This window comes from Pseudorca crassidens, chromosome X, assembly GCF_039906515.1.
Source record: "Pseudorca crassidens isolate mPseCra1 chromosome X, mPseCra1.hap1, whole genome shotgun sequence".
NCBI lineage: Eukaryota > Metazoa > Chordata > Mammalia > Artiodactyla > Delphinidae > Pseudorca > Pseudorca crassidens.
In genome coordinates this window covers 28,368,756-28,394,081 of record NC_090317.1, presented here as the reverse complement: position 1 = coordinate 28,394,081, position 25,326 = coordinate 28,368,756, and the positions used below count along the sequence as shown (strand labels likewise).

Here is a 25,326-nt window from a genome sequence, read left to right as displayed (position 1 = left end):
TTTATATAAACTGCCTGTTCATCTTCGTTAACTTATCAAGTAGAATCTAAGTATTAGCCTGATGTATGTGCATTAATTTTTTATTTGAGTTGGATAGTGAGCCTTTATCAGTTACATTTTTCTCATGAATTTTTCCCATTATGATACTTCCTTTTGATATTCATTTTATTACATTTCATAGCTTAACAGCCCTTTTATTTTTAAGGCATTTGAATACATTTATGTTGTATGAGATGGCATACTCTATTTCTTTAAAAGTCAGAAATATATCTCCCTTCCACAGCTGCAATAAAATTCCATTTCGTAGTGAACTATCTAGTTCACTATCCCCAAGCTCTTTAAATCCTCACAGTTAGAACCACTTAACCTCTACTTGTATACTAAGCCTGAACTGGATCAATCCATTTTCTACTAAATTGGTTTCTGCCTCATTCCTTGTAATTGTGTTTATACTTGTACAGCAGTTCTGTGACAGGGCCTCTGCTTTGATAATCTACCTAGTTTCTGATTCTTATAAGACTGGGGCTTTGGGGACTTCCCTGGTGGTCCAGTGGTTAAGAGTCCACTTTCCAGTGCAGGGGATGTGAGTTCGATTTCTGGTCAGGGAACTAAGATCCCACATGCTGCGGGGCAGCTAAACCCACACATTCTAGAGCCCGAGCCCCACAACTAGAGAGAAGTCTGCAAGGAAGAGCCCACGCACCGCAAAGAAGACCCAGTGCAGCCAAAAAAGAAAAGACTAGGACTTTGCCTTTTCCTCCCCTGTTCTTTCAGGAACTTGAATTCTGATTCTAAGTCCCAGACTAGCAACTGGGACTGCAGAACTTGCTGCCACAACTCTGGACATTTACTGCCTAGCCAAATAATGCCTATCTTCATTGCCACTCACATTGTTCTTTACTTGCCTACCACATCACCAACAGCTGCCCCTTCTTCTGGCCTTCCCTAATGCTGACTGCTTACCTGGACTGCCATCTCTTATGCCCAGATTCTCCAGGCATTGGCCTGCTGGGCTGGACTTCTTCCCCATTGCCTTTAGCTGAATCCTTCTTGTCCCAATGTAGTGAATTTGTTTTTATTCTCAGATACTAGCTTTGTTTGACTTCTCCTGACACTGAATTTCAATTCTTAAAACATAACTTAACTTTATAACTTAACAAAATACTTTGTCATTAAAGCTTTGACTGTTATCTGGAATTTGCTGCAAATCTACAGTGTAAGGCGTGGGTCTGACTGAGTTATTTATTTATTTATTTATTTTTTACATCTTTATTGGAGTATAATTGCTTTACAATGGTGTGTTAGTTTCTGCTTTATAACAAAGTGAATCAGTTATACATATGTTCCCATATCTCTTCCCTCTTGCGACTCGCACCCTCCCTATCCCACCCCTCTAGGTGGTCAAAAAGCACCAAGCTGCTCTCCCTGTGCTATGTGGCTGCCTCCTACTAGCTATCCATTTTACGTTTCGTAGTGTATATATGTCCATGCCACTCTGTCACTTTGGCATGGCTTACCCTTCCCCTCCCCATATCCTCAAGTCCATTCTCTAGTAGGTCTGTGTCTTTATTCCCGTCTTACCCCTAGGTTCTTCATGACATTTTTTTCTTACATTCCATATATATGTGTTAGCATATGGTATTTATCTTTCTCTTTCTGACTTACTTCACTCTGTATGACAGACTCTAAGTCCATCCACCTCACTACAAATAACTCAATTTTGTTTCTTTTTATGGCTGAGTAATATTCCATTGTATATATGTGCCACATCTTCTTTATCCATTCATCCGATGATGGACACTTAGGTTGTTTCCACCTCCGGACTATTGTAAATAGAGCTGCAATGAACATTTTGGTACATGACTCTTTTTGAATTATGGTTTTCTCAGGGTATATGCCCAGTAGTGGGATTGCTGGGTCGTATGGTAGTTCTATTTTAATTTTTTAAGTAACCTCCATACAGTTCTCCATAGTGGCTGTACCATTCACATTCCCACCATCAGTGCAAGACTGTTCCCTTTTCTCCACAACCTCTCCAGCATTTATTGTTTCTAGATTTTTTGATGATGCCCGTTCTGACCGGTGTGAGGTGATATCTCATTGTAGTTTTGATTTGCGTTTCTCTAATGATTAATGACGTTGAGCATTCGTTCATGTGTTTGTTGGCAATCTGTATGTCTTCTTTGGAGAAATGTCTGTTTAGGTCTTCTGCCCATTTTTGGATTGGGTTGTTTGTTTTTTTGTTACTAAGCTGCATAGACTGCTTATAAATTTTGGAGACTACTCCTTTGTCAGTTGCTTCATTTGCAAATATTTTCTCCCATTCTGTGGGTTGTCTTTTGGTCTTGTTTATGGTTTCCTTTGCTGTGCAAACGCTTTGCAGTTTCATTACGTCCCATTTGTTTACTTTGTTTTTATATCCATTTCTCTAGGAGGTGGGTCAAAAAGGATCTTGCTGTGATATATGTCATAGAGTGTTCTGCCTATGTTTTCCTCTAAGAGTTTGATAGTGTCTGGCCTTACATTTAGGTCTTTAATCCATTTTGAGATTATTTTTGTGTATGGTGTTAGCGATTGTTCTAATCTCATACTTTTACATGTACCTGTCCAGTTTTCCCAGCACCAATTATTGAAGAGGCTGTCCTTTCTCCACTGTACATTCCTGCCTCCTTTAATAAAGATAAGGTGACCATATGTGCGTGGGTTTATCTCTGGGCTTTCTATCCTGTTCCATTGATCTATATTTCTGTTTTTGTGCCAGTACCAGACTGTCTTGATTACTGTAGCTTTGTAGTATAGTTTGAAGTCAGGGAACCTGATTCCTCCAGCTCCATTTTTCGTTCTCAAGATTGCTTTGGCTATTCGGGGTCTTTTGTGTTTCCATATAAACTGTGAAATTTTTTGTTCTAGTTCTGTGAAAAATGCCAGTGGTAGTTTGATAAGGATTGCATTGAATCTGTAGATTGCTTTGGGTAGTAGAGTCATTTTCACCATGTTGATTCTTCCAATCCAAGAACATGGTATACCTCTCCATGTATTTGTATCATCTTTAATTTCTTTCATCAGTGTCTTATAATTTTCTGCATACAGGTCTTTTGTGTCCTTAGGTAGGTTTATCCTAGATATTTTATTCTTTTTGTTGCAGTGGTAAATGGGAGTGTTTACTTAACTTCACTTTCAGATTTTTCATCATTAGTGTATAGGAATGCCAGAGATTTCTGTGCATTAATTTTGTATCCTGCTACTTTACCGAATTCATTGACTACCTCTGGTAGTTTTCTGGTAGCATCTTTAGGATTCTCTATGTATATTATCATGTCATCTGCAAACAGTGACAGCTTTACTTTTTCTTTCCTGACTTGGATTCCTTTTATTTCCTTTTCTTCTCTGATTGCTGTGGCTAAAACTTCCACAACTATGTTGAATAAGAGTGGTAAGAGTGGGCAACCTTGTCTTCTTCCTGGTCTTAGTGGAAATGGTTTCAGTTTTTCACCATTGAGGACGACGTTGGCTGTTGGTTTGTCATATATGGCCTTTATTATGTTGAGGAAAGTTCCCTCTGTGCCCACTTTCTGGAGAGTTTTTATCATAAATGGGTGTTGAATTTTGGCAAAAGCTTTTCCTGCATCTATTGAGATGGTCATATTGTTTTTATCCTTCAATTTGTTAATGTGGTGTATCACGTTGATTTGTGTATACTGAAAAATCCTTGCATTCCTGGAAAAAAACCCACTGGATCATGGTGTATGATCTTTTTAATGTCCTGTTGGATTCTGTTTGCTAGTATTTAATTGAGCATTTTTGCATCTATGTTCATCAGTGATATTGGCCTGTAGTTTTCTTCCTCTGTGATAAACTTGTCTGGTTGTGGTATCAGGATTATGGTGGCCTCGTAGAATGAGTTTGGGAGTGTTCCTCCCTCTGCTATATTTTGGAAGAGTTTGAGAAGGATAGGTGTTAGCTCTTCTCTAAATGTTTGATAGAATTCGCCTGTGAAGCCATCTGGTCCTTGGCTTTTGTTTGTTGGAAGATTTTTAATCATAGTTTCAATTTCAGTGCTTGTGATTGATCTGTTCATATTTTCTATTCCTTCCTGATTCAGGCTTGGCAGGTTGTGCATTTCTGAGAATTTGTCCATTCTTCCATGTTGTCCATTTTATTGGCATACAGTTGCTTGTAGTAATCTCTCATGATCTTTTGTACTTCTGCAGTGTCAGTTGTTACTTCTCCTTTTTCATTTCTAATTCTATTGATTTGAGTCTTCTCCCTTTTTTTCTTGATGAGTCTGGCTAATGTCTTGCAATTTTCTTTATGATCTCAAAGAACCAGCTTTTAGTTTTATTGATCTTTGCTGTCGTTTCCTTCATTTCTTTTTCAGTTATTTCTGATCTGATATTTATGATTTCTTACTTTCTGCTGACTTTGGGGTTTTTTTGTTCTTCTTTCTCTAATTGCTATAGGTGCAGGGTTAGGTTGTTTATTTGAGATGTTTCCTGTTTCTTAAGGTAGGATTGTATTTCTATAAACTTCTCTCTTAGAACTGCTTTTGCTGCATCCCATAGGTTTTGGGTCATTGTGTCTCCATTGTCATTTGTTTCTAGGTATTGTTTGATTTCCTCTTTGATTTCTTCAGTGATCACTTGGTTATTAAGTAGTGTATTGTTTTGCCTCCATGTGTTTGTATTTTTTACAGATCTTTTCCTGTAATTGACATCTAGTCTCATAGCGTTGTGGTCGGGAAAGATACTTGATACAATTTCAATTTTCTTAAGTTTACCGTAGGCTAGATTTGTGACCCCAGATATGATCTTTCCTGGAGAATGATCTATGAGCACTTGAGAAAAATGTGTATTCTGTTGTTTTTGGATGGAATGTCCTATTAAATATCAATTAAGTCCATCTTGCTTAATGTATCAATTAAAGCTTGTGTTTCCTTATTTATTTTCATTTGGGATGATATGTCCATTGGTGAAAGTGGGGTGTTAAAGTCCCCTACTCTGAATGTGTTACTGTCGATTTCCCCTTTTATGGCTCTTAGTATCTGCCTTATGTATTGAGGTGCTCCTGTGTTGGGTGCATAAATATTTACAACTGTTATATCTTCTTCTTGGATCAGTCCCTTGATCATTATGTAATGTCTACTTTGTCTGTTTTTTTTTTTAACATCTTTATTGGAGTATAATTACTTTACAATGGTGTGTTAGTTTTTGCTTTACAACAAAATGAATCAGTTATATATATACATATGTTCCCCTATCTCTTCCTTCTTGCATCCCCCTCCCTCCCACCCTCCCTATCCCACCCCTCTACATGGTCACAAATCACGAGCTGATCTCCCTGTGCTATGCGGCTGATTCCCACTAGCTATCTACCTTACGTTTGGTAGTTGTATATATGTCCATGCCTCTCTCTTGCTTTGTCACAGCTTACCCTTCCCCCTCCCAATGTGCTCAAGTCCATTCTCTAGTAGGTCTGTGTCTTTATTCCTGTTTTACCCCTAGGTTCTTCATCACATTTTTTTTTCTTAAATTACATATATATTTGTTAGCATACGGTATTTGTCTCTCTCTTTCTGACTTACTTCACTCTGTATGACAGACTCTAGGTCTATCCACCTCACTACAGATAGCTCAATTTCATTTCTTTTTATGGCTGAGTAATATTCCATTGTATATATGTGCCACATCTTCTTTATCCATTCATCCGATGATGGACACTTAGGTTGTTTCCACCTCCGGACTATTGTAAATAGAGCTGCAATGAACATTTTGGTACATGACTCTTTTTGAATTATGGTTTTCTCAGGGTATATGCCCAGTAGTGGGATTGCTGGGTCATATGGTAGTTCTATTCGTAGTTTTTAAGGAAACTCCATACTCTTCTCCACAGTGGCTGTATCAATTCACATTCCCACCAACAGTGCAAGAGTGTTCCCTTTTCTCCACACCCTCTCCAGCATTTATTGTTTCTAGATTTTTTGATGATGGCCATTCTGACTGGTGTGAGATGATATCTCATTGTTGTTTTGATTTGCATGTCTCTAATGATTAGTGATGTTGAGTATTCTTGCATGTGTTTGTTGGCAGTCTGTATATCTTCTTTGCAGAAATGTCTGTTTAGGTCTTCTGCTCATTTTTGGATTGGGTTGTTTGTTTTTTTGTTACTAAGCTGCATAGACTGCTTATAAATTTTGGAGACTACTCCTTTGTCAGTTGCTTCATTTGCAAATATTTTCTCCTATTCTGAGGGTTGTCTTTTGGTCTTGTTTATGGTTTCCTTTGCTGTGAAAAAGCTTTGAAGTTTCATTAGGTCCCATTTGTTTATTTTTGTTTTTATTTCCATTTCTCTAGGTGGTGGGTCAAAAAGGATCTTGCTGTGATTGATGTCATAAAGTGTCCTTCCTATGTTTTCCTCTAAGTGTTTGATAGTTTCTGGCCTTAAATTTAGGTTTTTAATCCATTTTGAGGTTACTTTTGTGTATGGTGTTAGGGAGTGATCTAATCTCATACTTTTACATGTGCCTGTTCAGTTTTCCCAGCACCAATTATAGAAGAGTCTGTCCTTTCTCTGCTGTACATTCCTGCCTCCTTTATCAAAGATAAGTTGACCATATGTGCATGGGTTTATCTCTGGGCTTTCTATCCTGTTCCATTGATCTATATTTCTGTTTTTGTGCCAGTACCATACTGTCTTGATTACTGTAGCTTTGTAGTATAGTCTGAAGTCAGGGAGTCTGATGGCTCCAGCTCCGTTTTTCGTTCTCAAGATTGCCTTGGCTATTCGGGGTCTTTTGTGTTTTCATACAAACTGTGAAATTTTTGTTCTAGTTCTGTGAAAAATGCCAGTGGTAGTTTGATAGGGATTGCATTGAATCTGTAGATTGCTTTGGGTAGTAGAGTCATTTTCACCATGTTGATTCTTCCAATCCAAGAACATGGTATATCTCTCCATCTATTTGTATCATCCTTAATTTATTTCATCAGTTTCTTATAATTTTCTGCATACAGGTCTTTTGTCTGCTTAGGTAGGTTTATTCCTAGTTATTTTATTCTTTTTGTTGCATTGGTAAGTGGGAGTGTTTACTTAACTTCACTTTCAGATTTTCATCATTAGTGTATAGCAATGCCAGAGATTTCTGTGCATTAATTTTGTATCCTGTTACTTTACCAAATTCATTGATTAGCTCTAATAGTTTTCTGGTAGCATCTTTAGGATTCTCTGTGTATAGTCTCATGTCATCTGCAAACAGTGACAGCGTGACTTATTCTTTTCCGATTTGGATTCCTTTTATTTCCTTTTCTTCTCTGATTGCTGTGGGTAAAACTTCCAAAACTATGTTGAATAAGAGTGGTGAGAGTGGGCAACCTTCTCTTGTTGCTGATCTTAGTGGAAATGATTTTTGTTTTTCACCATTGAGGACAATGTTGCCTGTTGGTTTGTCATATATGGCCTTTATTATGTTGAGGAAAGTTCCCTCTATGCCCACTTTCTGGAGAGTTTTTATCATAAATTGGTGTTGAATTTTGACAAAAGCTTTTCCTGCATCTATTGAGATGATCATATTGTTTTTATCCTTCAATTTGTTAATGTGGTGTATCACGTTGATTTGTGTATACTGAAAAATCCTTGCATTCCTGGAAAAAAACCCACTTGATCATGGTGTATGATCTTTTAAATGTCCTGTTTGCTAGTATTTAATTGAGCATTTTTGCATCTATGTTCATCAGTGATATTGGCCTGTAGTTTTCTTCCTTTGTGATATCCTTGTCTGGTTATGGCATCAGGGTGATGATGGCCTCCTAGAATGAGTTTGGGAGTGTTCCTCCCTCTGCTATATTTTGGAAGAGTTTGAGAAGGATAGGTGTTAGCTCTTCTCTAAATGTTTGATAGAATTCGCCTGTGAAGCCTTCTGGTCCTGGGCTTTTGTTTGTTGGAAGATTTTTAATCACCATTTCAATTTCAGTGCTTGTGATTGGTCTGTTCATATTTTCTATTTCTTCCTGATTCGGTCTTCGCAGGTTGTGCGTCTCTAAGAATCTGTCCATTTCTTCCAGGTTGTCCATTTTATTGTCATAGTGTTGCTTGTAGTAATCTCTCATGATCTTTCGTATTTCTGCAGTGTCAGTTATTCTTTCTCCTTTTTCATTCTACTTCTATTGGTTTGCGTCTTCTCCCTTTTTTTCTTGATGAGTCTGGCTAGTGGTTTATCAATTTTGTTTATCTTCTCGAAGAAGCAGCTTTTAGTTTTATTGATCTTTGCTGTCGTTTTCTTCATTTCTTTTTCATTGATTTTTTATCTGATTTTTATGATTTCTTTCCCTTTGCTAACTTTGGGGTTTTTTTGTTCTTCTTTCTCTATTTGCTTTAGGTGCAAGGTTAGGTTTTTTATTCGAGATGTTTCCTGTTTCTTAATGTAGGATTGTATTGCTATAAACTACTTAGAACTGCTTTTGCTGCATCCCATAGGTTTTGGGTCGTCGTGTCTCCATTGTCATTTGTTTCTTTGTGTGTTTTGAATTCCTCTTTGATTTCTTCAGTGATCACCTCGTTATTAAGTAGTGTATTGTTTTGCCTCCATGTGTTTGTATTTTTTACAGATCTTTTCCTGTAATTGATATCTAGTCTCATAGCGTTGTGTTTCGAAAAGATACCTGATACGATTTCAATTTTCTTAAATTTACCTAGGCTAGATTTGTGACCCCAGGTATGATCTATCCTGGAGAATGATCCATGAGCAGTTGAGAAAAATGTGTATTCTGTTGTTTTTGGATGGAATGTCCTATAAATATCAATTAAGTCCATCTTGTTTAATGTATCATTTAAAGCTTGTGTTTCCTTATTTATTTTCATTTTGGGTGGTCTGTCCATTGGTGAAAGTGGGGTGTTAAGGTCCCCTACTCTGAATGTGTTACTGTTGATTTCCCCTTTAATGGCTGTTAGTATCTGCCTTATGTATTGAGGTGCTCCTATGTTGGGTGCATAAATATTTACAATTGTTGTATCTTCTTGGATGGAGCCCTTGATCATTATGTAATGTCCTTCTTTGTCTCTTGTAATAGTCTATTTTAAAGTCTATTTTTGTCTGGTATGAGGATTGCTACTCCAGCTTTCTTTTGATTTCCATTTGCCTGGAATATCTTTTTCCATCCCCTCACTTTCAGTCTGTATGTGTCCCTAGGTGTGAAGTGGGTCTCTTGTAGACACCATATATATGGGTCTTGTTTTTTTATCCATTCAGCCAGTCTGTATGTTTTGGTGGGAGCGTTTAGTCCATTTACATTTTAGGTAATTTTCGATAGTATTTTCCTATTCCCATTTTCTTAATTGTTTTGGGTTTGTTATTGTAGGTCTTTTCCTTCTCTTGTGTTTGTTTCCTAGAGAAGTTCCTTTAGCATTTGTTGTAAAGCTGGTTTGGTGGTGCTGAGCTCTCTCAGGTTTTGCTTGTCTGTAAAGGATTTATTTTCTCCATCAAATCTGAATGAGATCCTTGCTGTTTAGAGTAATCTTGGTTGTAGGTTTGTCTCCTTCATCAATTTAAATATGTCCTGCCAGTCCCTTCTGGCTTGCAGAGTTTCTGCTGAAAGATCAGCTGTTAACATTATGGGGATTCCCTTATGTGTTAGTGTTTTTCCCTTGCTGCTTTTAATATGTTTTCTTTGTATTTAATTTTTGACAGTTTGATTAATATGTGTCTTGGTGTGTTTCTCCTTGGATTTATCCTGTATGGGACTCTCTGTGCTTCTTGGATTTGATTAACTGTTTCCTTTCCCATATTAGGAAAGTTTTCAACTGTAATCTCTTCAAATATTTTCTCAGTCCCTTTCTTTTTCTCTTCTTCTTCTGGAACCCCTATAATTCGAATGTTGGTGCGTTTAATGTTGTCCCAGAGGTCTCTGAGACTGCCCTCAGTTCTTTTCATTCTTTTTTCTTTCTTCTGCTCTGCAGTAGTTATTTCCACTATTTTATCTTCCAGGTCACTTATCTGTTCTTCTGCCTCAGTTATTCTGCTATTGATCCCTTCTAGAGAATTTTAAATTTCATTTATTGTGTTGTTCATCATTGCTTGTTTCGTCTTTAGTTCTTCTAGGTCCTTGTTAAATGTTTCCTGCAGTTTCTCTTTTTCCAAGATTTTAGATCATCATTACTATCATTATTCTGAATTCTTTTTCAGGTAGACTATTTCCTCTTCATTTGTTAGGTCTGGTGGGTTTTTATCTTGCTCCTTCATCTGCTGTGTTTTTTTCTGTCTTCTCATTTTGCTTTTCTTACTGTGTTTGGGGTCTCCTTTTTGCAGCCTGCAGGTTCGTAGTTCCCATGGTTTTTGTTGTCTGTCCCCAGTGGCTAAAGTTGGGTCAGTGGATTGTGTAGACATCCTGCTGGAGGGGACTAGTGCATGTGTTCTGGTGGCTGAGGCTGGATCTTGTCTTTCTTTTGGGCAAGTCCACATCTGGTTGTGTGTTTTGGGGTGTCTGTGGCCTTATTATGATTTTAGATAGCCTGTCTGCTAATGGGTGGGGTTGTGTACCTGTCTTGCTAGTTGTTTGGCATAGGGTGGCCTGCACTGTAGGTTGCTGGTTGTTGAGTGGAGCTGGGTGTTGGTGTTGAGATGGAGATCTCTGGGAGATTTTCGCCGTTTGATGTTACGTGGAGCTGGGAGGTCTCTTGTGGGCCAGTGTCCTGAAGTTGGTTCTCACACTTCAGAGGCTCAGCACTGAATCCTGGCTGCAGCACCAAGAGCCTTTAATCCACACGGCTCAGAATAAAAGGGAGAAAAAGTAGAAAGAAAGAGGTTAAAATAAAATAAAGTAAGATAAAATAAAATAAAGTTATTAAAATAAAAAATAATTATTAAGAAAATAATCTTTTTAAAAAGTAAAAAAAAAAAACAAAAACGTACGGACAGATCCCTAGGACAAATGGTGAAAGCAAAGCTATACAGACAAAATCTCACACAGAGGCATACACATACACACTCACAAAAAGAGGAAAAGGGGAAAAAATAATAATCTTGCTCTCAAAGTCCACCCCCTCAATTTGGGATGATTTGTTGTCTATTCAGGTATTCCACCGATGCAGGGTACATCAAGTTGATTGTGGAGATATAATCCGCTGCTCCTGAGGCTGCTGGGAGAAATTTCCCTTTCTCTTCTTTGTTCACACAGCTCCTGGGGCCCAGCTTTGGATTTGGCCCCACCTCTGCGTGTAGGTCACCAGAGGGCATATGTTCTTCGCTCAGAAAGGACAGGGTTAAAGGAGCAGCTGATTCAGGGGCTCTGGCTCACTCAGGGCAGGGAGGAAGGGAAGGGCATGGAGTTCGGGGCTAACATGTGGCGGCAGAGGCCGGCGGGACGTTGCACCAGCCTGAGGAGCGCCCTGCGTTCTCCCTGGGAAGTTTTCCCTGGATCCCAGGACCCTGGCAGTGGCAGGCTGCAAAGGCTCCCCGGAAGGGAGGTGTGAATAGTGAGCTGTGCTCGCACACAGGGTCCTTGGTGGTGGCAGCAGCAGCCTTAGCGTCTCATGCCCGTCTCTGCGGTCCGCGCTGTTAGCCATGGCTCGTGCCCATCTCTGGAGCTCCTTTAAGCAGCGCTCTTAATCCCCTCTCCTTGCGCACCAGGAAGCAAAGAGGCAAGAAAAAGTCTCTTGCCTCTTCGGCAGGTCCAGACTTTTTCCCGGACTCCCTCCCGGCTAGCCTTGGTGCACTAACCCCCTTTAGGCTGTGTTCACGCCACCGACCCCAGTCTTCTCCCTGGGATCCCACCGAAGCCTGAGCCTCCGCTCCCAGCCCCCTCCCACCCCGGCGGCTGAGCAGACAAGCCTCTCGGCCTGGTGAGTGCCGGTCGGCACCGATCCTCTGTGCGGGAATCTCTCTGCTTTGCTCTCCGCACCCCTGTTGCTATGCTCTCCTCTGCGGATCCGAAGCTTCCCCCCTCCGCCACCTGCAGTCTCCGCCCACGAAGGGGCTTCCTAGTGTGTGGAAACCGTTCCTCCTTCACAGCTCCCTCCCACTGGTGCAGGTCCTCTCCCTATTCTTTTGTCTGTGTTTATTCTTTTGCTCTACCCAGATACGTTGGGAGTTTCTTGCTTTTTGGGAGGTCTGGGGTCTTCTTCCAGCTTTCAGTGAGTGTTCTGTAGGAGTTGTTCCACGTGTAGATGTATTTCTGATGTATCTGTGGGGAGGAAGTGATCTCTGCATCTTTCCGCCATCTTGAGAGCCCCCCTCCGAGTTATTTATTTTTAACCATGTATGTAACCACCTGGTAAAACATTTATAAATGATTCTCTTCTCCATTTCTGTATTACTTATATTGTTTACAATATTTTTAGTTATTATAATAATTATTTGAGTGAGTTTCTGCACATTCTATACCACTGATTAGTCTCCCTCATTTAGTTAAAATATCACATAATTCTGACAACTGTTGTAGTATGTATTTGTGAGTTTGAGTACTCTCATTTTTAATCTTTCTAACAATAAGGAAGGTACATTTCTTCATTTATTTAAATCTTCCACTTTTCACTCATTAGGGTCTCAATTTTCTTTGTGTCACAAAGTTAATGCACTGGCATTAATGTTTCTAGTAACTACTGTGAATGTAATCTCATTTCTTTTTTGAATTATTCATTGTATTTTCTGTATTATTAGTATATAGGGATGCATTTAATTTATTTTTGTGGGCTTACTTCACTCCACAATTCTGATGGACTCATTTTATTACCTCAGGTAATTTTCTGGTTAACTTCTTTGGATTTTCTGAGTACTGTATATTCATGTCATAAGCAAGAAATGATTTTTAGTATCTTCCTTTCCTAAATGTACCTTCAGTTCCTTTTTCTTCTCTCTGATAATCTTAGTCAATATTCTATTAAAAGAGAGTGGCAACCAGGAAAAAAAAACCCAGCATTTGTGGGGTTCTCTTTTTGCCTGTTCTTGATTTTAGAGAAAGTAATTCCGATCATACTTCTCTGTTAAAATATATTATTGATTCTGTTTTTTAAATGTGTCCTTTTCATGTTAGGAATGAAAACGTGTAGTTTTGTTAATCAAGAAAATATGTTGAATGTTACCAGTGTTTCTTGGCAGCTATTGAAAAAATAATTTAATATATTTTCCCATTAACGCATTATATTAGCTTGTATTCATAAAATAAATAGTTATAGTTGATACTTTAAAAAATTATGTCCTAGTGTTCTGTTTCTTAAGACTCTAGGATTTTAGTCAGGTTATACACACATACATAGCTTAAATAATATATAATAATATATATGATATATGTATATACAAACACACACATTGTTTGAGCAAAAGTGAGATCAGCCTAGAATGCCCTCATTTGGTACTTTTCTTCTCAATTTTAGAATAAAACCATATCTGCCTTATACAATGACATGGGTAGCATACCTCCTTTATCTGTATTTAAAAATAATTTGAAGCAAAAGAATGTGTAGTGTAAGAAAGTTTGAAAGAAGTTCTACTGAATCCATCAGTTCCAGTTGACTTAAGCATTTGTCTTAAAAAAATGTATTTTTCTATTGTTGGAGTATATGCATCTCTATTTCTTATGGTGCTGATTTTAATTTTTTTATTTTAGTAGAAATTTATTCTTTTTTAATGAATGATTACCAAATTTATTTGAAAATACCCAAGAGGATTTAAGTTTTCCTCTTATTCTGATTAAAACATGTGGTTGAATATATTTTTTGAGCACTTACTGTGTGCCAAGCGTGCATTCAGGCACTAAGGGTGAAGCAGTTAAAAAAAAAATAGATAAAAGGCTCTGTCCTCATTTATAGAGCTTGTAGTCTAGTAGACAGACCTGGTCATGTGGGTAGGGTGGTCTACTTTAGATTGCATTATCAGGGAAGGCCTCTCTGAGGAGGTGATTTTTAAGCTAAGTCAGTCAAGGAAAGGGCTGGGGGAGGAGTATTCTAAACAGGGGGAACAATAAGAGCAAAGACCCTGAGAATGGGAGAGATGGTATGTCTGTGGTTTGCATTTTTCCTCTTTTTAATTAATTGGTGTAATCTTTTATTTGCCAGTTGTACTATTTTTCCCTTATGCCCAATCATTGGCTTTATTTATTATCCTGCCATTTTTTTCTTTCTATATTTTGCTTCTATCTCAGTGTTCTTGTTTTCCGTTTCCTTTTTTTTAATTTTTGGCTTATAATACGTGTTTCTCTTTCTGTTCCTAAGAAATTGGATTGTTTTTTTCTTTACTGAACAGAAACAGGACTCATGTAACCCATTGGACCTCCCTGTTTGTATCAGTTGCTGGGATGCCCTAAACTAAATTTGTGACCATTCTCTAGGAAGTGGAAAGACATTATAGTGTGCATTTTTGTACTAACCTCACTGCTAGTTTAATCTGAATTGTACTGCCCATGTGTTTTCTCTGCTATGATTTCCTTACTCACTTTTTTGGGGGAAGGAACTTCGATCATCACAATTTATTACATTGTTATTTCAAATGATAGCACTTATTTTTAAAATGATTATAAAATTTGTTACCTTTTGCATTAGATCTATTTGTAGCCATATCCCCTCCTTTTTTGAAACAAGATAGGACTAAAAAATGCGAATAGTTTCATTATAAGTGAGGCTTTTTTTTAATTAAAAAAATTGAGGTATAATTGACATACAGTAAAATTTGCCCTATTTAGCATACAGTTCTGTAAGTTTTGACAAGTGCAAACCAACAAAATTAAGATACGAAACATTTCCAGTAGCCCCCTCATCTCTTTTCCATCCCTATTGTTTTCCCTTTTCCAGAATGTCATATCAATGGAATCATACAGCGTGTAGCCTTTTGTGATGGCTATTCAGTTATCGTAATGAATTTGACATTCATCCATGTTGTTACATATCTGTGGTTCATTCCTTTTAATTGCTAAATAAGCTTTGAGATTCCATTATTTGATGTGATGCACTACAATTTATTTATGCACTAGTTGATAGGAATTTTTCCCCAGATTTTGATGATTAAGAATAAATCCTGCATAAATACATGCATGTTTTTGTGTGAGCATAAGTTTCATTTCATTTAGTTAAACACCTAGGAACATAATCAGTGTGTCATATGGTAAATGTATGTTTTTTATAAGAAACTGACAAACTATTTTCCAAAGTGGCTGAACCATTTTACCTTCCCACCTAGGTAGAGATTTAATTCATTACATTTCTCTTTTTCAGGTGCTACTCATATTTTTATTGCTTTTGGCCAATGGTAGTTGTAAGGTTTTCAAAGCAAAGAGAAGATATGGTGTGTAATATTTAAAATTAGCTATAATTTTCAAAACAAAAACTAAAAGCATGTCACAGGTAGTATGTTCATTTTGATTTCATAAAATGTCAAATCCATTCATTGATTTTGTTTTAATCTTGCAATTTTCTTTTGGGCTTATGCTGCTTCAAATAAGTGATGACAAGTCTAAGATAGCTCTATTTTGTATGGAGTGTTGTCCTTTAGCAAGTAATGTATTGAGAATGAATTAAAAATGGGATATTTATTTAAGAGTGGAATAGCATATTGAAAGCCTTCTATTTTATTTTTCTGTAACTTTACATTTATTTACTTATTGAACAAATATTTGTTTAGTATTATGTGCAAGTAACTGGGCTATGTGTTGTGGGCAATACAAAGATGTGTGAGATAGAGTCCCTGCTACCAAGCAAACTCCCATGGGGTCATTTTCTCAATCTCTTTCCCAGATTCAGCTTCTCCATTTGATATATAAAAGGTTGTATTATGTGTGCAGTTGTTGCTGTCTTTGTAATATAACAAAACCAGACTCAAACCCTGACTCTGTTACTTACCAGATGTGTGACCTTGAGAGCAAGTTGCTTAATGTTTCTAAGCATCACTTTCTTCATCTAATAAATGGGCTGATAATACTTTCTTTACATTTTGCTATAGGATTAAAATTTAAATTCAATAATATATTTAAAGTGGTCATAGAGTAACTGATACATAGTAAGTGTTCAAAATTGGTACCTTTAAAATTATTTCTATGACATTTACAATTTATAATCTAGTAGTCAAGATAAGATGTATATACCACTATTGTAGTTTAATTGCCTTGTATAACCATGAAATGGTTCTTTGGTTGCAAAACACAGTCTGCATCAAAGGTAATTGTGATTAAACAAGCCCTGGTCATTTTACCATTGTTAGAATATTCTTATTTTAGATGTATGGGATATATACTAGTGCCAAATGAGGAGCAAAACTCCAGAGACTGTTCATTTTCTTAAAAAAAAAAAGTTACATATAGTTGGTGCTTTGGCAACTGAGAGGCAAATTGTAGTTAACTTACTGATAAAGAGGCAGCTTACAAGTTTGCAAGTTTTAAAAATGGGAAAATCTCTATTGAAATAGTTGAATCAAGGGCCAAATATGCAGAGTGTGACAAGCAGAGAGGTGTGAGCTCTCAAAATATGCATGTTTTGACCTTTTTTCCTTTGTTTTGGCTTTCAGCCCTGCAAACTATTAGAAAATGGAGGACCTTGGACATTTTGGTAAGTTGGGATGGACTTTCATTTCAAATCGCTTTGATCCAATACCAGTTTCCTTTTTGGATATGGTTTCGTGCCTGTGAGTCCAGGGAAGCAGTCGTTGGCTTGGACAGATTTGTGGCCTGGTGCTGAGGAAATGTAGAGCTGTAGAGCCATGCCCAAAAGAGATGTGCAGGGCCAAGTAGTTGGTAGCTGTGAACAAGGAGAATTATTTCATGCCAGGGAGAATTCTTCAGCATTTTATGTCTTCTCATTCCAGGGTCAGAGTTTCTTTTCTTTCTAACTTTAATTAATGTCTTAATTACATTGTTCTTTTTAAAAAAATGAAACATTATATATGAGACGGTAGACCCAACTCCAGTCTACTCTTTCTTCTCAGAATTGACTATTTCCATGAGTTTGATTTTATCCTTCCAAAATTTTGCCAGGCTTTTTCATACTTCCATATGTATGCTCCTATTGGGGTGTGTCTGTGTGTGTAGGTGCCTGTGTATTCCTGTGTGCATGATCACATAATTGGTATTTTTCTGTACAAAGTGTCTTGCAACTTGTGTTTTCTTCACTCAACAAAGTGTCTTGGGAGAGTATTTGTTGCTGCATGTGTAGCTAGCTCATCCATTTTACTAGCTTTGTATTGTCCTATAATATGAACACTCCATAGTTAATTTAGCTATTCTCCTTTTCATGGGTTTTTAGGTTGTTTCCAAATTGTCAGTAGTAGAAACAGGGCTACAATGAACAATTTTGTATATGGCTTTGTGTGTACAGGTGCAAGTGTTTTCTGTAGCGGTAATGGAGATGATTGAATTTATTTTATCTTTGGGTACAAGCAATCTTAATAACTATGTATTATCAAATTGCCCTACAAAGCTCTTTGTGGCATTTTCTTCACATCTTATGCAAATATTATTAACAAAATAAGACTTTTAAAAATTGAAGTGTAGTTGATTTACAATATTGTGTTAGTTTTAGGTATACAGCATATTGATTCAGTATTTTTGCAGGTTATAATCCATTATGGGTTATTACAATATAATGGCTATAATTCCCTGGGCTATACAGTAAATTCTGCTTGCTTATCTATTTTATTTATAGTAGTTTGTATCTGTTAATCCCATATCCCTAATTTGTCCCTTCTCCCACCCTCTCCCCTTTGGTAACTACAAGTTTATTTTCAATGTTTGTGAGTCTAGTTGTTTTGCATATACATTCATTTGTATTATTATTCAGATCCCACATATAAGTGATATCATATAGCATTTGTATTCCTCTGTCTGACTTATTTCACTAAGCATAATATTCTCTGGGTCCATCCATGTTGCTGCAAATGGAGTATTTCATTTTTTTATGGCTGAGTGATATTCCATTGTATATATATTCCACATCTTCTTAATCCAGTTGTCTGTTTATGGGCACTTGGGTTGCTTCCATGTCTTTGCTATTGTAAATAGTGCTGCTGTGAACATTGCGGTGCGTGTATCTTTTTTTTTAACATCTTTATTGGAGTATAATTGCTTTACAATGGTGTGTTAGTTTCTGCTTTATAACAAAGTGAATCAGTTATACATATACATATGTCCCCATATCTCTTCCCTCTTGCGTCTCCCTCCCTCCCAGGTATGCTTCTGGAAAAAATGAAAACACTAATTTGAAAAGATACATGCGTGGGGTGCATGTATCTTTTCAAATTAGTGTTTTCATTTTTTCCAGAAGCATACCTGGGAGTGGAATTGCTGGATCATATGGTAGTTCTATTTTTGTTTTTTTGAGGAATCTCCATATTGTTTCTCATAGTGGCTGAACCAATTTACATTCCCACCAACAGTGTACAAGGGTTCCCTTTTCTCCTTATCCTCGCCAACATTTGTTATTTGTAGACTTTTTGATGATAACCATTCTGATAGGTGTGAGGTGATATCTCATTTTGGTTTTGATTTGCATTTCTCTAATAATTGGCAATGTTGAGCATCTTTTCATGTGCCTGTTAGCTATCTGTATGTCTTCTTTGTTCCAAAGTCTATTGAGGTTTTCTGTCACAAGTAACACCTAGATTAGCAAAGTAGGTGAGTACTATAGTCTAAGCAGGTTGCCACAAAATTAACCATTACAAGTAGTTAAGTGGAAGAAATGGAATTGTGAACTCTTTCATGATTGTCTATAAAGCCTCCACATATAACCACTGGGATCCTGTCTTATTTTCCTGTATCTGAGTTTTTAGAATAAATAAATAAAATTAATTAATTAATTAATTTTACTGGATGAATCAGTAAAATCAGCTACCTCAATAACTGAATTTCTTGACTTTATGAACCCCAGTCTTTCTGGGACTCAGCATATTTGCTTTAGGCTGTACGCTGTTCCAACTGACTGCCTGTTTGGCCTAACGATTAACTGAATATCCAGAATTGTGGGATTACTTTCCACTGCCCTACCTATCCTTTCTCATACCTGGTTTTGGATCTCCCCATGCCTGTCTATCAAAAGTAATATAACTGACAGTGTTTCCTGGATCAGATGCCTGGCTTTTTTGGCCCTAAATTCCAGGACCCAGGCTTTCTCAGAATCTCCTGTCCTCTTCTAACCTAAACCACAGTTCAGGACGTTAAGGGTATCGTGGTATAAATCAGTGATCATGGTCCAGGATTAGTATTAACAAGCAAGAGACTGGGCTGAATCTGTACCGACCTCAGGGCTTTTCCTAGAATTTGGCTTGTTACTACTGATGTTTTTAATAAACCTCTGACACAAGTTTATCCTGTGATAATAATCTTTCTACTAAAATGTGAACACAGTGGGGAAAAACAGTTTAATTGAAAGGACTGTTAGTTGGATTCCAATTAATTGAGATTTTATGGTATTTGTTTTTGATAATGTAACAGTTATCCTGGCACTATCTTATTTAATATCTGCTAAAAACTTCATTGAAAAGTGAATTAAAATAAATGACAAGGAAGTCCATTGCCAGTCATTGACTCTTATGAAAGAGTGAGAATGTAAACAAGCATGGTGGCAAATCACAGCTCCTACTTACCCGAATAGAGTGTAATTTATTTCAAGTAGTGTCACTTTCTCTACAGTATTTGGACATCAGAAAGTATCCTGTGCTGAGTTGTAAGAAATCAGTGCTTGCTTTAGCTCTCTAGACTGATTGTTTCCTGTGAAGTGAGGTGAAACCACTAGATTTGTACATACTCATATTTAACAGTTGTAAAGAAATTTATTCTTAAAAGGGACAGAGGAAAATAAATCCTTTCCACAGGGCCAGTTTGGAGTACTTATTTGTGAAAAGGGCTGGTTTGTGATAACCTCATGTAAGTTGTTCCTAGCATTCTCATTATTGTTCTCAAGGGAGGATTTCCTAGATGCATTCCTGGAATAAGCCTGGCCCACAGGATCATTCCCTAGCTCTGAATTATTTCAGCACTTACATTGCTTTGAAATATTCACGAGTTGTAAGAACTTGATTATAATTCAGTCATTTAACAAGTATGCCTACTGTGTGCCTACGGAGCACCTACTATGTGCCATACACTGTTCTAGGCAATTGAGGATAAACGTATGAATGTAATCGTAGAGTCTTTAATACCTGCTCCAGCTAGCCCCACACAGGGTCAAACCTACCTTGGTCTTCTTAACTAATGTTGTTGCTTCAGCTTCAGTATCCCTGACTTACTGAGCTCTGGATTTCTTTCTCCTTGGTTCCTGAAGACCTGCCTGATCCTGGGGTATAGTGGAGTCAGAGTGGATTCCAGACCTGATTCTGTCAGTTTTCCTAAAGAGTATGCATTATTTCCTTTCATCTCCTTCCCTGCAGTTCACACAGACCTTCACAGAATCCTATATGTAAGAGATTGGAGGATGGTAAAATCCTGGGCCTTGTAAGCAGCAAAATGTTGGCTGTGTCACTTTACTGGGTGTATGACCTTGGCCAAGTTAATCTTTCTGAACATTAATTTCCTCAACAGTAAAATGAGAATAACATCAGTCACATAGAAGGGAGCTGGGAGGAAGTTTAATAATATTATTTTGCAAGTAAGATGCCTAACATATAGTGCTAAAGAAATGGTATCTTGTTGTTATTATGTTATTGCACGTACCCCAGAAGACAATAATGATTTTAAGGCTTGATGTATTCAAACAGCACAGGGTACTAAACAAGCTAATCAGTACAGCCAGACTCTCCTCTGCTTCTTTCTCCTCTTTATCCCGAATTTCTGGATTTTCTAGGCCTTACATCTCTTTATCTTAGTGACAAGGCATCTGGGCTTAGCTTTGGTTTCTTTATCCTGCTGTGGCCTATATTAATGCAAAATGCTGAAAGTGCTGAATTATTCAAATAAGTTAAATAGCATCCTAACAGAAGCTTAGTGGCCAGGAACTCTTTGGGGATATGTGGTCCTTGGAATATGAGGGATTTTAGTGAGATGTAGGAGAGAGACGTGGGGATAAAGGTAGCTTGTCAGATTCAAGTTTTTTAGAGGCCTTTAGGTAGTCCCTGTTTAGGTAAAAAATTAGTTTGCTTAATTAGGTAATTCTAGTTGAGCCCACATTTCTATCAGTCATGTTTTACAGTCATGGGATAGAGGGAAAAGAGAACAGTAAAAGAAATTAAGAGGATTGAAGTCTCATTCTTTTTTTAAAAAATATTTATTTATTTAATTTATTTGGTTGCGCCGGGTCTTAGTTGCGGCTTGCGAGCCCCTTAGTTGCAGCTCGCCTGGCTCCTTAGTTGCATCATGCATGTGGGATCTAGTTCCCTGACCAGGGATCAAACCCAGGCCCCCTGCATTGGGAGCACGGAGTCTTAACCACTGCGCCACCAGGGAAGTCCCGAAGTCTCATTCTTTATTTGTCACTGAGTATGGTATATGATCTTAGGTTGGACATTGAGGAATAATCGAGGAATATTTGGGTTAAAGAAGAAGATTTAGTTCAGACACAATCGCTGTCCTCCAACATGTAACTTCTACTAAGTGGCCTCAAGATGTAAGAGCTAAGACCAATGGATAGAAGCTATAGTAAATATAGACTTTGACTTAATATGAGAAAGAAGTATTGAAAAAGGAAATAAATGTCCTTAATGAGCTTCCCATAACTGGGAGTTTTCAAGTACTTGGAGTTGCAACATCTAATGGAGAGTTAGGTAACAAGACCCTAAGGATCTTTTCAATCCCGAGATTACATTTTTTGAGTCACTTTATTTCTGTGGACCTTAGTTATTCCATCTAAAATGAGAAGCATGAATTATATGATTGTGTGGTTGCTTTCCACCTTTAACAGTCTACAGTTTGTCTAATGAGCAACATGTGGAGGAAGTTCGAACTAGATTTCTTTTTTATTGCTCTTACCTGAGGTTTGCTTTTGTGGGTCATGAGACAAGTCAGTAGACAAATACGGTAGAAGAGGACCAGTAGTCTCAGTCTGGCGGCTTCGTGTGTCTAACCAATGCTTTAGCACTGTAAGTCTCTTATAAAAATTATTTTAGTTTATCTTTTTTCTGTGGTAATTCATGAATTTTGCCAATTATGGGGGGAAACTGTTTTATTTCTACTCTGGCGATTTGTACATACCAGCACTATAAAGAAATTCAAAGCAATGTATTACTTCAATTTCCTGTATTTTCCCTTGGAGGAAGTTATTATTAGTCAGGTCTGCTCATTATAGCAAAGTATTTAGCTGTATGGGAATTTTATCAAAGGGGAGAATAAGCTGTGACATTCACAATCTATAAGACTTGCACATGAACAACGGCCTCTTTGTAGTGACCAGGCATGTAGAAGGAAATGTTTCAGATAAAGAAAGGAGGGAGTTTTCTGATAACTAGCACTAGTTCTATTGTTCGTCTTCAGGGATTGCATTACAGATGAAGACAGGCTGCTAAATTTGAGGGGTCCAGTACAAAATGAAAATGTGAGGCCTCTTGTTCAAAATGCAAGGACTACGTACCATTAAAAAGTACTAAAATATAGTTTTTCCCTTGCATTCTTCCTTGATGTCTGTCTCTCTCCATCTTTCTCTTTATATCTCTCTCTCTTCTGTTATGGTATTTTTATTTATTATATAAATATAATATATTTTATTATATAAATCTTATTCAAGCAGTGTTTCCAACTTCACAGAAGTTTCGGGGATAAGGTTGGCATCATGATTATGAGCTGGAACTGGTAGTTCAGAGGAAAGCTCACAGTATGTTGTGCACACATTGTAGAACATCAACTACACCTAACAGAGCTAACAAGTACACATGTTCTCTGACCCCTCCATTTTAGCAGGGTAGGTATGGGCGGATAAACAGAAGAGGGGGATGAGGTATTTTTGTTTACTCAGCAGTGTAACCAGGGGCCATTAGAGAACATAGAGAAATTCAACAGTGTTCAGCTCTTGATACTTAGAATATGATTCTTTTCTTAAATTCCGTTGTACTTTCCAGAAGCACCTTTCTTCCCTAGAATTTTTACTACTAATTCTAGATATTCTGGCAATGATGGCAAAACATGACACCTGTAGCTAGAACTAGGAAATTTTCCACCTTGACTAATTAATAGCACTTTACTTTTTAGATTTCTTTTTCTTGGTATTGTACAGTGCTAGAGCCTGGCTTCCTTCTGCCATCACAGATTTACCCAGGAGATAGACCAGTTGGCAGGAGAAAGCATACATTTGGTTATCTCATCTGCCATTTGATCGTTAGGCAGGTCAAGAGAAGATGAGTCTTTTCCACTGACTAATGCACACTAGTTGCACCCTCCCCTTTGTCTATAATGCCTTCTCTCGCTGTGTACTTGGTGAACCAACACTCAAGGTCATCTCATGTGTAAAGCTTTCTCTGACCCTTTCAGCCAAATAAATCACTCTCTTTTATTCCTTAGTATTTTTTTAAAACCTAAATCTCTTATAGAATTCATCATGTTGTATTAGGGTTATGCAATTCAGATCTCAGCCTTGAGTTGTGTTTACCAAAGCATTCAGAAAAGTTTTGGCCCACCAGAGATCTATTTGTGTGTAGGATTAAGAACTTCTGGGGAACAGCTTATCATAGGGGTAAAAACAATGAAGTTAATAAAGTGACTTCCTCGACCCTAGGAACTTAAGGGCTGTTTTCTGGGGATAGTAGGTTATTACTCAGACCTTCTTTTTATTGCATGCCTGAAATAAGTGTGACTAGAATTTTGAAGAGCTGTTTCTTTTCTTTTTTTCAGTAAACACGTGAGCTCCTGAGAGTTTAAAATATCAACAGTATTGGTGGCAATAGTGTCCTTAATGTATCTTTGCCATGGAACTTAGGTGTTCATGGTACAGACATTGGTGCCATACCCTTTGCACAGAGTTGAGTGCAGCTGACTGTGGTATCTTTGGTGGGCATCAATCACGTGACTGCCACTTTTGTCTTTGGCAGCAATCAGGCATTGCCTTTGCTAGCTGAGCAGGACAGGAGAAAAATGTCAGATGCCACATGGTGGTTGAGAAAAGCAGATCTCAGAGGCATTTGAGATACCCGCTAAGGCTTCAGAACTCTTTGAGGGGAATTTTGGGGAAAGGAGGGGTCAGTCTGGAGTTCTACAAAGTAAATGAGTTAGAGTCAAAGAAATGTGTAAGGTGGTAAAAGTGAGTTTTGGCTGTTTTTTCCTCCCATGTATCTCCCTTACTGGGCTGGGAGTTGTTTATGATAGGGACCATGTGGATAGATTGTATTATTTGCTTACAGTGCTTCCTTTCATCTTTACCCTCATTGTGGCTTACTGTGGGCACAATATATTTTCCTATCCCATTGATTTTGGACTTGGTCATATGATTTTGACCAATGGAATATGAGTGTATATAACAGCCTGCCAACACACCCCTCTTGAGCTTCTGACTTATGCCATGAGAAGAACATGACCCAAGTATCCATTCTTCCTTCAGCCTAGGTCCAGGGATGAAGACTGGAGCAGACGTGGACCTAACCTGAAGTCTAGAGTCCAGTCTACCTTAGATGAGCCCAGCTGAGATCAGTCAAACCCCAGCTATCCCACAGACCCATGAATGTGCAAAATAAATGTGATAGTCCACTGAGATTTTGAGATTATTTGTGATACAACATTATTGCATCAGAAACCTGACTAATACAGATCATATCTTGGAGTTTGTATATCCATAATACCTAGGTCAGTGCCTAGTAGATAGTTGCTGAATGAGTGAAGGAAAGACTTTATGAAGTTTGGACTGATTATATTGCCTCACTTATTACCTCAATGGTATTTCAGTTGTTAGAGCAGGGTACTTGGGGGAGTCAAATCCTGCATTTATGGACTAGTTTTCTTCACTTCAAAATCTAAGGCAGATGTCTCAATAATACATAAGCCTTTCAACGGATATCAGTCTAGCTGGAGGGGGGAAAAATGAGATAATACACAGCCACATTACTACCAGAAAAGCACTACACACGTCTTGCTGCTGGTGGATCAAAAGGACTATCTCTGCATATGAAGGTCAGCTCTGAATGAAACAAATAATCCTTGCTAGTTTATCCTTTTTAGTGTGTGGTTTTAGATTAGCTCTTAGGAACACCAAGGGTTTGGAATTTGGATATCTGAAGGGTTCCAAAGGAAATGGAAGTGGTATGGTTTGGGGTTAGTAACAAGCAAAGAGAGGTAGCAGAAGTGAAGAGGAGCCTTAAAAGGAGTGGAAACCTTGAAGAAAGAATTGTCAGGATGGAGGGGGAAGGAATTACACATGAGAATATGGGTGCCCTTTGGGGATGCTGTAAGCAGGGTGGTCTGGGGGTGGAAAGAGAGATGGGGTTTTGCAATAAGAGAGAGTGATACAGGCAAGCAG

At 37.8% G+C, this 25,326-nt stretch overlaps 1 long non-coding RNA gene across 1 annotated transcript in view; it reads left to right on the top strand.

Moving 5' to 3' along the window:
- Positions 1 to 24,550, top strand: part of LOC137217342 (uncharacterized) — a 139,358-nt gene extending 114,808 nt beyond the window's left edge. Inside the window, exons 2-3 of the long non-coding RNA XR_010940070.1 lie at positions 16,475 to 16,515; positions 24,415 to 24,550. This is a non-coding gene — a long non-coding RNA (uncharacterized lncRNA). The remainder of the gene's footprint in view (positions 1 to 16,474; positions 16,516 to 24,414) is intronic.
- The last annotated feature ends 776 nt before the right edge of the window (positions 24,551 to 25,326 follow it).